The sequence below is a fragment of the Pelophylax lessonae genome, assembly GCF_965119305.1.
Source record: "Pelophylax lessonae genome assembly, chromosome: 1".
In the NCBI taxonomy this organism is placed as follows: domain Eukaryota; kingdom Metazoa; phylum Chordata; class Amphibia; order Anura; family Ranidae; genus Pelophylax; species Pelophylax lessonae.
Window position 1 is genome coordinate 405,186,447 of NC_138768.1, and position 16,367 is coordinate 405,202,813.

Genomic DNA, 16,367 nt, shown 5'->3' on the forward strand with positions numbered 1-16,367 from the left:
TGATGCGCAACCCCTCAGGTATAAAACATTTGCCAGCAGGTCTCTCAGTGGGAGCAACAGGTTGAGCAGCCAAGATCTGTTCCCCAAGAGGAGTGGTTAAGTTGGTGTGGATGGCAGCCAGGATATGATCTGAAGGTATGACCGGTGTTGGCACAGAGTACTCCCTGGACAACTCAGAATACTGGCGAGACAAGGCATCGGCTTTAACATTCTTGGAGCTGGGCAAATAGGAGACCACATAGGAAAAATCAGACAAGAATAAGGCCCATCTGGCCTGACGGGGTGTGAGCCTCTTGGCCTCCGAGAGATACGTCAGATTCTTATGATCGGTGAGAATGAGAACTGGAACCACAGAACCTTCGAGCAAGCGTCTCCACTTCTTGAGAGCCAGGATAATGGCCAAGAGCTCTCTGTCTCCAATCTTGTAGTTGCATTCAGCTGGAGACAGCTTCCTGGAGTAAAACCCACAAGGACGTAAGGGTCCATCAGGTGTCCGATGTTGAGATAGGAGGGCGCCTACTCCCGTTCCAGACGCATCCACCTCTAGGACAAAGGTCAAACCAGGATTGGGATGAGATAGAATGGGACCCGAAGCGAAAGCAGACTTGGGGGCCTCGAAAGCTTGGATAGCAGCAGGCATCCAATTGTGGGGATCACTGCCCCTCTTGGTCAGATCCGAGATAGGTTTGGCCAAAGAGGAATAGTTCCTGATAAATTTCCGATAGTAATTGGCAAACCCAAGGAAACGCTGAATGGAATGGAGACCACTAGGGCGAGGCCACTGTAGAACAGCCAAAACCTTCTGAGGGTGCATAGAGAACCCCTCAGCAGAAATGATGTAGCCCAAGAAGGCAACCTGAGACAGGTAAAACTTACATTTCTCAAGCTTACAAAAAAGCCCATTCTCGCGTAACCGTTACAGCACCCGTCTCACATCCAGGTAGTGTGAATTATTGGAGTCTGAGTAAATCAAGATGTCGTCCAAATAGACTACCACGCATTGCTGCAAAATATCACGAAATACATCATTGATGAACTCCTGGAAGACAGCGGGGGCATTGCACAAGCCAAAGGGCATTACTAAACGAATATTAGTATTTAGTATTGACCGGTTCTGTTATTAAACGCGGTCTTCCACTCATCGCCCTCCTTGATCCTTACAAGGTTATACGCGGCCCTTAGGTCAGGCTTGGTAAAGACCGTTGCTCCCTTGAAGCGTTCGAACAATTCAGTAATCAACGGAATCGGGTATGCATTCTTGACCGTGATTTGACTGAGACCCCTACAATCAATTCAAGGTCTCAACTCACCCCCCCCCCCTCTTCTTTGCAAAGAAAAATCCGGCATCCGCTGGAGAAGTGGACTTGCAAATGTGCCCTTGGGCAAGCACATCCACCAAATACTCCTCCATGGCCTTATTCTCTGCAAACGAGAGAGGATAAACCCTGCCACGAGGGGGAATTGCACCAGGTTGCAAGTCTTTGGCACAATCGTACGGACGATGAGGAGGAAGATTATCAGCACGCACCTTGTCAAATACATCTTGATACTCATGATATTCAGTAGGAAATACAGAATCTGGGGAGGTACAAAGTACCTTAACAGGCCCATGGATACAAACAGTGCCACACTGTGTAGACCAAGAGAGGATCTCAACCGACTGCCAAGGTCGGATTATGCTTCTGAAGCCAAGGGTATCCTAAAACAACAGAGCAGTGTGGGAGAGATATAACCTGGAAACAGGCTGACTCCCTGTGAACAGCCCATATTGCCATGTCAACTGGAACAGTCTCGTGGGTAACCTGTGCCGGTTGCAGAGGTCTGCCATCAATCGCCTCGATGACCAGTGGAGCATCACGGGGCTGTAAGGGTATGGAATTTGTAGCAGCAAACGTACTGTCAATAAAGTAACCGCCAGCACCCAAGTCTACCAACGCCTGGGTAACCACCCAGCCTGCAGCAACACCTGAGCGAACTGACCCAAAAGGTGATCTTGTTGATCGAGCCTGGTAACCAGCATGGGAAGCATAGGAGCACATGCATCGTCAGGATTCATGGCCCTTGCGTACTGTCAGGGTGCCAGGAAATCAGACCACACGAAGATGCAAGTAAAATAAAGTGATTTCTTTATGTGACAATAATAATCGCACAGCAAGAGAGAGGAGCAAAATCAAGAACAGCCGGGGTCAAGTTTGGAAGCGGGTAGTCATCCAAGCCGGGATCGAGTCCAGGAACAGGTAGTCATCCAAGCCAAGATAGAGTCCAGAAGTGGGTAGTCTGCCGAAGCCGTGTCGTCATCTGATGCGGGGTCATCTGCCAATGCGGAATCCGGAGCCAGGAAGGTCATCAGCCAAGCCAAGTCATGCACAGAGAAACCACAGAGAGCAGAGGACTGCTAGCAGTGATGCACTTTGGAGCAAGCGCAAGGGCAAGGTCTGAAAGCCATCAGGAGATATGTATAGTCAGGTGTGCAACATCATCACTGAGTGACGCCCAGGCCACAGACAAATGATGAATCAAACAGAGTTTATAGGAGACAGCAGTCTGCAAATGTCCAAGATGGCTGCCAACAGGAAGGCAAGGTAAGACCTTGACACTGTCCCCTCATCATCTGGTGTAGGGTCTGGGTATCATTTCCCTGAGTGATGATTAGCGGTAAGAATGGTAGCGGATAGAGCCAGTCTCCTAAACTTTGATGGAACCCTTAAGAAGCCAATTATTTTCATGCAGAGAGATGCAGGGCTATGACCATCATCTTCAGACATTAGCAGAAAATTGAAGCTTAGCCCAATGTGGAATGGTTATGCCTAAGAGAGGGCTTTCTGCCTTTTTCTTTTTTACCAGTGTCCAATCACCTGAAGGTGGCAGCATATCACTGTCACAATGGTTCTAAAGATTTTAGTTTAGTATAGTATATAGTATTATAATATAATTAAAATTTCAGAAAGCTGCACTAAATATTTGACTGGATGTTTCTTCACTCCATACACACATTAGTAATCATTCTCCTTCACAGGCTCATTTACTCTTCCCCACTGGATTCTAATCTTCTCTAAATGTATAAGCATGAAACAAAGTGTCTATGATAGGAGTTCTATGATAGCAGCAGATCCAGAGATACATTGAACTGGATGTAAGTTATTTCTGCCCCCATGGAGATATTTTGCAGTTTGGAAATGTTACAGGTCCTATTTTTGACCCATGGCGATTGGATCCCATGCTACCAGCTGGACAGCAATGAATTGCAGAAAAAAAGAACAATAATGCAATAAAATATAATAAATTAGCTTGATGCATTTATGCCTTAACTACAAGGAATGTATAATCTAGACACAGACATTAAGGTGTCAACATTTTATAAATAAATAATATTTTTCTGTGCCTAAAATAGATTCCATTTTTGACTGATATAACATCGGAATTGCATTTCACGATGGGAATTTTCTATATAAGTAGCCAGTTCTTTATTTTGATGGAAATGTATATGCCTGCTATGTGACTGTGTAATCTGATGTGTTATTCTAATTATGGACGTTCTTCTGACTTTGGAAGCCTCTTTGACAGTGGGAACTTCTCCTGCTGTGGTTCCATCTGGTTTTTGCAGACTATTCTATTGGCTGCTATCCAGCATTTTCAGGGCCACAGCTTAGCTTGGTTGCTTGCAGTGTAAAAAATGTGAGATTCCCAACAAATGCTAATTGTTACTTATGTAAGGACATGCTTATTGGAAATATACAACTATTGATTGAAGTGAAGGTACAATGCATTTTGGTAAATTTTATCTGGAGTTTTTTTTTTTTTCAGTTTATGTTTTTTAAACTGTTGTTAGATCGTATATGATAGGGAAGATAAAAAAAGGAAAATAGCAAGCAACACACAATCTACACGATAAAATACAGCCTCATGTACAATATTTCCAGTGTAGGCTGCATGCTTCTGACTAGAGATGGGCTGGATGTTCGAGTCGAATGTAAGTTCGACTCGACACCCGGGGGCGCTTGGCAGCAAGTTCGTCGCTGATGAGCGCCCCATAATGTCCTGCACGATTACAGTGCATTAAGTGCTTGTGATTGGCCAAAGCATGCACCTGACCTGTATGCTTTGGCCAATCACAGCACAATGTCCTGTCAGAGCCATGATTGGCCAAAAGCAGGGTACCTTTAGAAAATCATGGTTTAGGGGCTAAGTCCACGCCCCACACTACATAAGGCTACTGCTGACATGGCAGCCGTGTATAATGTGTGATAATAGAGGTGAGGCAGGTAGTTAGTGGATAGTGTGTTGAGTTAGTTTAGTGCAGTCATTGTAGTGAACAGGCATACCCAACTTTTAAAATGTATAGGTATGTTGTAGTCCTGGGTCCCCTCTCTGTGCTCCCCAAGTTTTGTGTCCCTGTCACTTATAGTTTGTGAGCAGTGCCATACGAAGCTGACCAAAAATAAAATAAATTGACCTTTGATTGCCCCCCAGTGCTTTCTCCATTGCACTTCCTGCATTTTTCTTGTACCTTGTGTCTGGATACTGCAGAGCGACCATGGCATCAAACAAGCGCGCCGCAACCTCAAAAGTGGTATATGACCTTCCGGGGTGAGAGCGACAGCGATACTGAATCGCTTGCAGAGTGGAGTGACAGCGATTCGTGGGGAAGTTCATCATCGGACGCAGAAAGCGTTTTCAGCGATGATGCTGTGACTGTGCCAAGCGATGTGCGGACTTGGTGCATGATTGACTGCGGTACGGAGCACGTAGCCCCCCCAAGTATCAAAGTGGATGTTGAGGATGACAACCCCTTGGCATACCTGCAACTTTTTTTGACCAATGAGGTTATCGAAAAAAATTGTTGTTGAAACCAATCGGTACCAGGAGCAACAAGCCGCAGCGCATCAGCGGTTTTCAAGGAGCAGGATGTGGGAACCCGTGACCAGAGCAGACATCTGGAAATTCCTTGGCCTAATTATTCTGCAGGGAGTGGTGGGGAAACCCCTGCAGAAGTGGTATTGGACCACCAACAAATTATTGGCCACTCCTTTTTTGGCACCGTTATGTCGGAGTACAAATTTTTGCTCATTATGAAGTATTTGCACTTTACCGATAATGACGAATTTGATGAGACTTCTCATCCAGCTCTGAAGCTCAAAACAATCTGGGACATTTATCAACTAATTTTGAAAAATTTCCAGGAGTCCTATGTCCCAGAAAGAGACATTTGTGTAGACGAAAGTCTAATGGCCTATAAAGGGAGACTCAGCTGGATACAATATATTGCGTCCAAGAGAGCACGCTTCGGCATAAAATCATTTATGCTGTGTGAATCCAGCTCTGGATATATTTGGAATTCGGTCCTATACACCGGGAGAGGACCCAAGTTCAACGAAAGGAATGGAATGGCAACCGCTTCAGTTCTGACGCTGATTGAGCCTCTGCTGAATCAGGGGTACTGTGTCACCACAGACAATTTCTATACATCCCCAGAACTGTTTGAGTTCCTCCTACAACACAAGACAGATGTGTATGGGACCATCAGAGCAAACCGGCGTGACATGCCCCCCCCAGCTTTGCCAACAAAAAGCTCAAGCCCGGAGAATTAGTTGCCTGGCAGAAAGGAAAAATGTTGGCACTAAGATGGCGCGACAAAAAAGATGTCTGCCTGATGAGTACCATCCACAACACCCCTACTGTCATGGTACATACAAAAGGGGGAAAAGATGTTATGAAACTGCAACTGGTCCTGGATTATAACAACACCATGGGAGGTGTGGACAGAGATGACCAGGCCATCACTTTCTATCCGGCAATGCGGAAACAGCAGAAAAAATACAATAAAAAAATATTCAGGCACCTCCTGGAGCAGTGTTTTTGGAACCCATTCATTCTCCTAAAAAAGAAGAGTGACAGGCCTGTGGTTCAAGCAGACTTTGTGTGGAAAATTGCTGAGCTCATATTTCTCAGGCACCAAACACCAACAGTAAGTAGATCCGGACGCCGTGCTGCTGGTGTTGTGAACCCCGAAAGCCTGACCGGTGGTCACTTCATGGACCACATTCCACGGATGGAGAAGAAGTCTGCACCCTCAAGGATGTGTGTGGTTTGCTGTTCCAAGCGTGACAACACTGGACGGAAAATCAGAAAGGAAACGCGGTACTACTGTCCTGACTGTGACGTTGGACTTTGCGCTGTACCCTGTTTCAAAATTTTCCACACCCGGGAAGTTTATTGAAGCAATATGACCAGTAATATTGCATCCTTTTTGGGAAAAAAAAAAAAATATTGCATGCTTGTTTGAAAAAAAAAAAAAGTCAGTGTTTTTGATTACGTTATTTACTATAATTTATTGAATAAAAAGTGTTATTTTTTGGGAAAAAAAGCGTTATTATTATTATAATATTATTTTATAGTTATTTATTATATTATAATTTAGGATTTTGTGTTTCAAACTTTATCATACCCGGGATGTTATAAAGAAGAACGCACAGTAAAAAGAAATCATATATAAATAGTTGGTTTGGGCTGCTCATTCTTAAGAATTACATGCAAAATAATGGTACCGCTTTCAGAATCATACCGCCAGGGAGGTTAAACCACCAGTAATCACTTCAAATACATAATCCAAGTAATCATATACTAGGATTCTAGAGTTGTTACCTCTCTAGACTACTTACAGCTCAGGTCTTCAACTTTGTAGACTAGAAGTGAAGTACTAGGCTTCTACTCCAGAAATTTGGCTTCAGCCCAAAATTTAAATGTATTCATTATATCAAGTTCCTATAGCTTGCATTTGTGGACATCTGACAAATTCTTTCTCTTATGGGTATTTATACTGTAGAGGTAAAGAGTGTATCCATAGAGGATGTAAAGGAATAAATAGGTTTGTATAGAGATAATATTCTGCTATATTTAGCTGACTTTGGCCCCTTTTTAAAAATTGCTCTAACAATAATGAACACATGCCCAATACATTGGGCTCAGTATAACATGGGCTAAATTGATATTTCCGAAAGTTTTATATCATTTTTGCCACTTTTCAATTCATATATTTGAAAATAATTCTCTATTGCACATTTTGCCTGGAAGAAAAAGTCCCATTCACATTCGTGGTCGGAATAGCCACAATTCTTTCCATGATTCCAAATCACGTGGTAATCGCTGCAAAATGTGCCATGCACGTTTGGGTGCCATTCATTCTAAATGGCACCCCAAACTCTGTGCAATTTTGCCACAATTGTCGAGCGACAGAATCACACTGTAAACACTGAAAAGCGTGCCTTTAAAAATCACGTGAAGCTTGTTGCCAAAAAAGGAGCAGGGTCTCCTTTAGAGTCACAAACGTACGTAAGGCAGCCCATTGAAGTGAATCGGCTGCCCTACGTGGGGCACGTGGAATCATTTAAAAATTAGCCACACAAAACCGGGATCGGAAACATGAATTCTGAATACGTGAAGTATGAATTGCAAAACTGCAAAATTTTTAGAGTGGGGAATTTGCTATAGTAGTTTGTAGTTTGTACTATCTAGCAGTTCAAATCTCACACTTTTACTTTTGGTTGTGGACAAGGGTCCCAGGGTACATAATCTTTGTACAAGACCCAAGAAGGTTTTTATAACCCTTTCTATGATTTATGCTACATGTAAAAGTCCTTCTCTAACAAAAAAAAAAAAACTTTAATTAATTGTACTGCATGAACATAAAGTGTGGAACAGGAACATAGCACCCAGCAGGTTATTATTATCCCTGTAGTCAAAAATATACCTCCATCTGAAAGGTTACTTGACAGTTCCAAACTATGAAATATGGTATACACATGGTGTTGGCTAAAAGAAATAATTCAGATGCAGTATTCCCACTGTACACTTGCTGAAATCGACCATCAAATATAGGTGGCTGTAACAGCCGCTGATTGGCATCACAAGTACAGCAGTAAAATAGCACACCTTAAATCTCTTGGATAAAGTCCTCTTTTGAATGAAACCAGAGCTTCATAAGACCTCCTTTATTAGGCAAATGTAGAAAGATACATTTTCGTGCATTATCTTGTTCTTTAAAGTGGGTGGTGAGTTCACCAACTTCATGTGTCCTGGGTGCCCCTGCTGCTCGACACTTCCTTGTGCTCCAGATATCGTCTCCTCTAACTAGAACCACAGCAAGCAGCATGGGGAAATGATATCTAACACACCTGGACGTGTTAAACAGCAGTGGAGTTTAGGAATCATAAATACAGCAAAGATTTACCTCATTTTCTGCCAGACAGACAAGACAAGTATATCCTTTCACTGGGATATTCTAGTTTTTAGTTCAGCCAGCTATGAAAAGGTTTTTTTTAACGTTTAATAAACTACCCACCTTAAAGCGGAGTTCCACCCTAAAAACAGACTTTGCAGTATCAGTTAGAGTAAAAAAACCTGAAAAAGAATTGGATGATTAATATTTTTTTTTTGTTTCACTTACCTTGTTTTTAATGAGAATTAACTTACCTTCCTTCCACTTCCTCCTCCTGCGGCCGAGGCCTCTGATGTCACTTCCTCCTTTGCATTGTGTCCTGGGAGATGACCATCATCAATCCCAGGATGCAATGGGAATGGCCGGCCGCTACTCTGATTGCCGATTGCAATCTACAGCGCATGCGGCATTCTGGGTAGCTGAAACCAGGAAGAAGGACACAGCGGGGGACACAGCGGGGGACACATCGGCTTCAGATGCCCACACCGGAGATGGCCACGCTCTTCAATCAATTTTTTTTTTTCAAAATTATTTTTATTGGATTTTCAGAATTAAAGAAGAACAACAGTACATTCATTAACATACTTACAGAACAAATACGGACAATTGTACATCCAACGTCAGCAACAGAGTAATGTCATCATAACATTCATACTGAATAGTATGCACAACGGACAGGGTCTAATTGCAAAAAGCATGGATGTGTAACCAAAAAAGATTATAAAAACATGAGCGGATAACAAACCATTATAAGAGGATATAAGAGCAGAAAAAGATAACAGTGTACCAGGAGGGTAATTATAGTCTTAAATTACACAGGATTTCCTGAGTTAAGGTATTGACTCCAGGGCAACCAGTTGGCAACCACCTTCTTGGTTGAACCTTCCTTAGCAGCCATGAGCTGTTCATAAACGTGTATCTCAATTAATAGACCTATTACTTCAGATATGGAAGGAGAAGTTTCCGACTTCCATCTCTTAGCTATAACTGCCCTACCTACAAACAGGATTTGCAACGTAATTGGTTTTAAAGTGGGGTGGATATCATGTACCCCTATACTCAAAAGAGCAAGAGCTGGGTCCTTCTGAGGCAAGTTTCCTGTGACACTCACTATCAAACAGAAGATTGTAGACCAGTAGCTGCGCAGGTTATTACACGTCTATAGCATATGTAAAAGTGGCTCCACATCTCCAACAGAGATTATCATGAGACCCTGAGAATTTTGCTATCAAATAGGGCGTGAAGTACCATCTTTGGTGCAGTTTGTGGGACGTTTCCCAAAATGCGGCACATCTTGGATATTTTACATTGTGTTTAATGGCTACAGCCCAAGATTGATCAGGGATATGAACATTCAGATCTCTTTCCCATTTAAGCATTTGAGCTGTCTTGGCAAAACTTGTAGAAGTTGTAAGTAGGGTTGAGCGAACACAGACTGTATTATTCGTGTTTGTACCGAATAATTGGATTTTTGTTACCCGAACACGGACCCGAAAACTTTACTGTATATTCGGGTAAAAATCCGTGTTCGGTCATTTTATTTCCGGGTTTTGTATGCATTGGCGCGCTTTTCATGGCGGGCTTTCAACAGCCAATCAACAAGCGTTTAACTGGTGTGCCTTAAGCCATCCCAGCCATGCCTACAAATGTATTAGTAGCTGTGATTGGCCATCTGAAGCATGTGACCAAGTCTTTATAAGTTCGAGCCAGCGCCGCTGCGTCATTATGCTGTAGTGCAGGGACAGAGCACACATCGTGCTCGCTGCTGATTAGGGACAGACAGGCAAAAATCATTTGTGTCCAGATAGAATTGAGGGACAGGTCGGAGTGTTTTAGGCAGGGCGAGTTGTAGGGCATTTTAGGGCGAGGCTGCTGATTTTTAGGGTCAGTGTTCTAAATCGATTTTGCTGTGTGGGGGGGGGGGGGGGTTTGCAGTGACCGATCTTATCAATCCTTTTAGGGAGAGGCTGGAGATAGGCAGGTGTCAGTGGTCCACATCGATTTTGCTGTGTGTGGGGTGCAGTGAACACAATCTTTTTTGCCCACTGAGGAGGAGGGAGAAAAGTCTTTTTCTATCAGTCACTGTGTGCAGCGTTTTTCCTTCAGTGCTACTGTGCTGACTGTGATAATACACTGCTCTGTTCACATGTGCTATTATTGAGTGATTTCAAAAGTTATACACTTTTTTCTATTCCACTATTCAATATACACCCTTGGGTTAAAAAAATTAAATTGTGGCATAGTCTGTACTAATCTAGTTAAAAATTACAAACTTAAAAGGGGAATTTGTTTTTTTTTCCCTCCATAGCCTGCAGCAGAGCTGACTGATATAAGACACTGCTGTTCACATGTGCTATTGATAAATCACACCAATTTTATATCATATTTTCTATTCCGCTATTCAATAAAAACCTTTGGGTATAAACAATTAAATTGCGGGATAGTCTGTGTTGGTACGTGTGAGATACACCTTTCCAATTTTTGGGGTGCATCTCATACTTCCGAGGATTTGAGGGTGCTGCCTGTTCCGAACTCCTCCTACTCCTCATCCTGCCTTTGGGGGTACAAAAAATAGTAATTGGGGCCTAGTCTGGTTCTGTACGTGTGAGATACATACACCTTTTTTTTGATAATATTTTCTATTCCGCTATTGAATAAAAACCTTTGGGTATAAACAATTAAATTGCGGGATAGTCTGTGTTGGTACGTGTGAGATACACCTTTCCAATTTTTGGGGTGCATCTCATACTTCCGAGGATTTGAGGGTGCTGCCTGTTCCGAACTCCTCCTACTCCTCATCCTGCCTTTGGGGGTACAAAAAATAGTAATTGGGGCCTAGTCTGGTTCTGTACGTGTGAGATACATACACCTTTTTTTGATAATATTTTCTATTCCGCTATTCAATAAAAACCTTTGGGTATAAACAATTAAATTGCGGGATAGTCTGTGTTGGTACGTGTGAGATACACCTTTCCAATTTTTGGGGTGCATCTCATACTTCCGAGGATTTGAGGATGCTGCCTGTTCCGAACTCCTCCTACTCCTCATCCTGCCTTTGGGGGTACAAAAAATAGTAATTGGGGCCTAGTCTGGTTCTGTACGTGTGAGATACATACACTTTTTTTGATAATATTTTCTATTCCACTATTCAATAAAAACCTTTGGGTATAAACAATTAAATTGCGGGATTGTCTGTGTTGGTACGTGTGAGATACACCTTTCCAATTTTTGGGGTGCATCTCATACTTCCGAGGATTTGAGGGTGCTGCCTGTTCCGAACTCCTCCTACTCCTCATCCTGCCTTTGGGGGTACAAAAAATAGTAATTGGGGCCTAGTCTGGTTCTGTACGTGTGAGATACATACACCTTTTTTTTGATAATATTTTCTATTCCGCTATTTAATCTACACCTTTGGGTAAAAACAATTAAATTGCGGGATAGTCTGTGTCGGTACGTGTGAGATACATACACCTTTTGATATCATATTTTCTATTCTGCTATTTAATCAAAACCTTTGGGTATAAACAATTAAATTGCGGGATAGTCTGTGTCGGTACGTGTGAGATACATACACCTTTTGATATCATATTTTCTATTCCGCTATTCAATCTACGCCTTTGGGTAAAAACAATTAAATTGCGGGATAGTCTGTGTCGGTACGTGTGAGATACACCTTTCCAATTTTTGGGGCGCATCTCATACTGCCGAGGATTTGAGGGTGCTTCAGTCTGCCTCCTGCCTGTTCCGAACTCCTCCTACTCCTCATCCTGCCTTTAGGGTACAAAAAATTGTAATCGGGGCCTAGTTTGTGTTTGTACGTGTGAGATACACCGTTTTGTAAAATTTGTCCTATTCCGCTATTCAATATACACCCTGTTTGAGTGTAAAAAATTAAATTGCGGGATAGTCTGTATCGGTACGTGCGAGATACACCTTTTAAATTTGTTTGGCGCATCTCCTTCCACCGCCAAGGATTGCAGGGCGCTTCAGTTTGCCTCCTGTTCCCAACTCCTCCTACTCCTCTTCCTCATCCTCCCTTTAGGGTACAAAAAATTTTAATCGGGGCCTAGTCTGTGTTTGTACGTGTGAGATACACCGTTTTTTATCCTTTTTCCTATTCCGCTATTCAATATACACCCTTTTGGGGTAAAAAACATTAAATTGCGGCATAGTTTGCATATTTGACTGTGAGATACACCCGTGCGATACTGTTGTTGTTTTGTTCCGCTATTCAATAAACACCTTTCTAGGGCAAGATCATAAATTACAGAAATATGAGGAGACCGTCAAATAGGGGCCATGGCCTGGGTCGTGGTGCTGCTGGTAGAGCTCCTGTTGCAAGGAGAGGACGTGGTCGATCTCTGCCAGCTACACGCACAAGTGAAACACCTTCCTCAAGTGTTAGTAGGCGACAGAACCTGCATCAGTATTTGGTAGGGCATCATACGCCTCTAGAATTGATGAGGCCAGAAGAAGTAGAGGCGATAGTAGATTGGTTTGCTGCTGACAGTGCCTCCAGTTCCTTCACATTGTCTCCCACCCAGTCTACTGCAGAAAGGTCAGAGTTGGCACCTGCACCTGATGTCCAACCGTCTTTCACCTCACCCCCTTGCAAATCAGGCAAGCAGTCTGAGCCCCAAGCCATACAGCAGTCTCTTCTTCTTTTTGATGACTCTGTCAGCAGGGTTTCCCAGGGCCATCCACCTAGCCCTGCCCCAGAAGTGGAAGAGATTGAGTGCAGCGATGCCCAACCACTTATTTCTCAAGATGAGTACATGCAAGGACCATCACAGCACGTCTCCGATGATGATGAAACGTAGGTGCCAACTGCTGCGGCGTTCAGAATTGTGGAGACCGACAAGGAGGGCAGGGGTGAAGACTGGGTGGAAGATGATGTGGAGGACGATGAGGTCCTCGACCCCACATGGAATGAAGGTCATGCAGGTGACCTGAGTAGTTTGGAGGAAGAGGCGGTGGTCGCACAGAGCCACCAGCACAGCAGAAGAGGGAGCAGGGTGCAGAAGCGGAGCGCCCGTGCCCTAGACACTACGCCTGCTACTGCCCAACGCAGCAAGGGAACGAGCGCACCAAAGCCAGCTCAAAGGAGTTCTCTAGCGTGGAAGTTCTTTAGAAAATGTGCTGATGACAGGACACGAGTGGTTTGCACCCTGTGCAATCAGAGCCTGAAGCGAGGCATAAACCTTCTCAACCTGAGCACAACCTGCATGATCAGGCATCTAAGTGCAAAGCACGAGCTGCAGTGGAGTAGACACCTTCAAAACCAAGAAACGTCTCTGGCTCATCCTGCTTCCTCTTCTGCTGCAGTCTCGGCCGCTCCATCCACATCTGTAGCAGTGTTAATTTCGTCGACTAAAACCGACTAAAACGTTTTCGTCGACTAAATGAACACAATTTTAGTCAACTAAATACGACTAAAACTAAAACAATTCAGATGACTAAAATACGACTAAAACTAAAATGGCATTTTAGTCATAAGACTATAACTAAAACTAAATTGAAATTTGCTGCCAAAATTAACACTGGTGTAGTGCTGTGCTAGTGCATGCTCAAAGCTTAATACCATAAATAATAACATATTCGATTTTTCACTCCAGGACCAGCAGTAGTATATAATGAGTTTGGAAATTGTAGAGAAATGCTTAAATAATGCATTACAAATTATAATTGAACTACACCCATTCGATTATAGATGACTAAAATTAGTTTTAGTCGACTAAAATGTAAGATGTTTTAGTCGACTAAAATGTACTGGAGTTTTAGTCGACTAAATACGACTAAAACTAAAACACTTGCAGAAGACTAAAATGGGACTAAAACTAAAATGCCATTTTAGTCCTAAGACTAAGACTAAAACTAAATTGAAATTTGCTGCCAAAATTAACACTGATCTGTAGTGATACCGGCACCTGCCACCCCGCAAACAGACGATCTGTCAGCAACACCACCACCTGGGTCACCAACCATCTCCACAATGTCCCGTGGAAGCGTTCAGCTTTCCATCTCCCAAACACTTGAGAGGAAGAGGAAGTACCCCCCTACCCACCCGCGATCCCTGGCCCTGAATGCCAGCATTTCAAAATTCTTGGCCTTTGAAATGCTGTCATTCCATCTGGTGGAGACGCACAGTTTTAAAAACCTTATGTCGGTGGCTGTCCCACAGTACATCGTGCCCAGCCACCACTACTTTTCCAGGCAAGCCATCCCTTCCCTGCACAACCAAGTGGGGGAAAAAATCAGGTGTGCACTGCGCAACGCCATCTGTGGCAAGGTCCACCTAACTACCGATACGTGGACCAGTAAGCGCGGTCAGGGTTGTTATATCTCCCTAGCGGCACACTGGGTAAATGCAGTGGCGGATGGGCCTGAGACGGAAAGCAATTTGGCGCATGTCCTTCCACCACCGAGGATTGCAGGGCGCTTCAGTTTGCCTCCTGTTCCTAACTCCTCCTACTCCGCTTCCTCATCCTCTACCGCCTCCTCATCCGGACAGCGTAACACCTTCACCACCAACTTCAGCACGGCCAGAGGTAAACGACAGCAGGCAGTTTTAAAACTTGCCTGTTTGGGGGAAAAACCACACACCGCGCAGGAGTTGTGGAGGAGCATGGAACAGCAGACAAATGAGTGGTTGCTGCCAGCGAGCCTCAAGCCCGGCCTGGTGGTGTGCGATAACGGGCGAAATCTCATAGCAGCTCTGAGCCTAGCCGGTTTGATGCACATCCCTTGCCTGGCGCATGTGCTGAATTTGGTGGTGCAGAGGTTCCTTAAAAACTACCCCAATATGTCAGAGCTGCTGCAGAAAGTGCGGGCCGTCTGTGCGCACTTTCGGCGTTCTCACCCTGCTGCTGCTCGCCTGTCAGCGCTGCAGCGTAACTTCGGCCTTCCCGCTCACCGCCTCATATGTGACGTGCCCACAAGGTGGAACTCCACCTTGCACATGCTGGAAAGACTGTGCGAGCAGCATCAAGCCATAGTGGAGTTTCAGCTGCAGCACGCACGCGTGAGTCGCTCTGCGGAACAGCACCACTTCACCACCAATAACTGGGCCTCCATGCGAGACCTGTGTGCCTTGTTGCGCTGTTTTGAGTACTCCACCAACATGGCCAGTGCCGATGACGCCGTTGTCAGCTTAACTATCCCACTTCTATGCCTCCTTGAAAAAACAATTCGGGCGATGATGGAAGAGGATGTGGCACAGGATGAGGAGGAGGAGGAGGAGGATGAAGAGGTAACATTTCCAAGGCTTTCAGGGCAGTCATTCGCAAGGGGCTCAGAGGTTGGGTTCCTGCACAGACAAACGCCAGGGACACAATTGTCCAGCAGGGGCACAGTTCTGGAGGATGAGGAGGATGAGGAGGAGGAGATGGGGGAGGAGATGGAACCATGTTCACAGCAGGGTGGCACCCAGGCCAGCTCATGGCCATCACTGGTGCGTGGCTGGGGGGATACAGAGGACACAGACGATACACCTCCCACAGAGGACAGCCTTTCGTTGCCTCTGGGCAGCCTGGCACACATGAGCGATTACATGCTGCAGTGTCTCCACAACGACCGCCGAGTTGCCCACATTCTAACTTGTGCTGATTACTGGGTGGCCACGCTGCTGGATCCCCGTTACAAGGACAACGTACCGTCCTTAATTCGCTCACTGGAGTGTGATCGCAAGATGCGCGAGTACAAGTGCACGCTGGTAGACGCGATGCTGCTGGCATTCCCACCTGACAGCGGGGCCACAGTGGAAGCACAAGGCAGAGGAGGAGGAGGAGGAGGAGGAGGAAGAGGTCGCCAACGCAACCAGGGCACCGCCAGCACCTCAGAAGGCAGGGTTAGCATGGCCGAAATGTGTAAAAGCTTTGTCAGCACGCCACAACAAACAGCAGCACCAGCAGCTCATATGGAACGTCTTAGCAGGAGGCAGCATTTCACCAACATGGTGGAGCAGTATGTGTGCACACGCCTACATGTAGTGAATGACGGGTCTGCCCCCTTCAACTTCTGGGTCTCCAAATTGGGCACATGGCCTGAGCTTGCCCTTTACGCCTTGGAGGTGCTGGCGTGCCCTGCAGCCAGTGTATTATCTGAACGGGTATTTAGCATGGCTGGGGGCGTTATCACAGACAAGCGCAGCCGC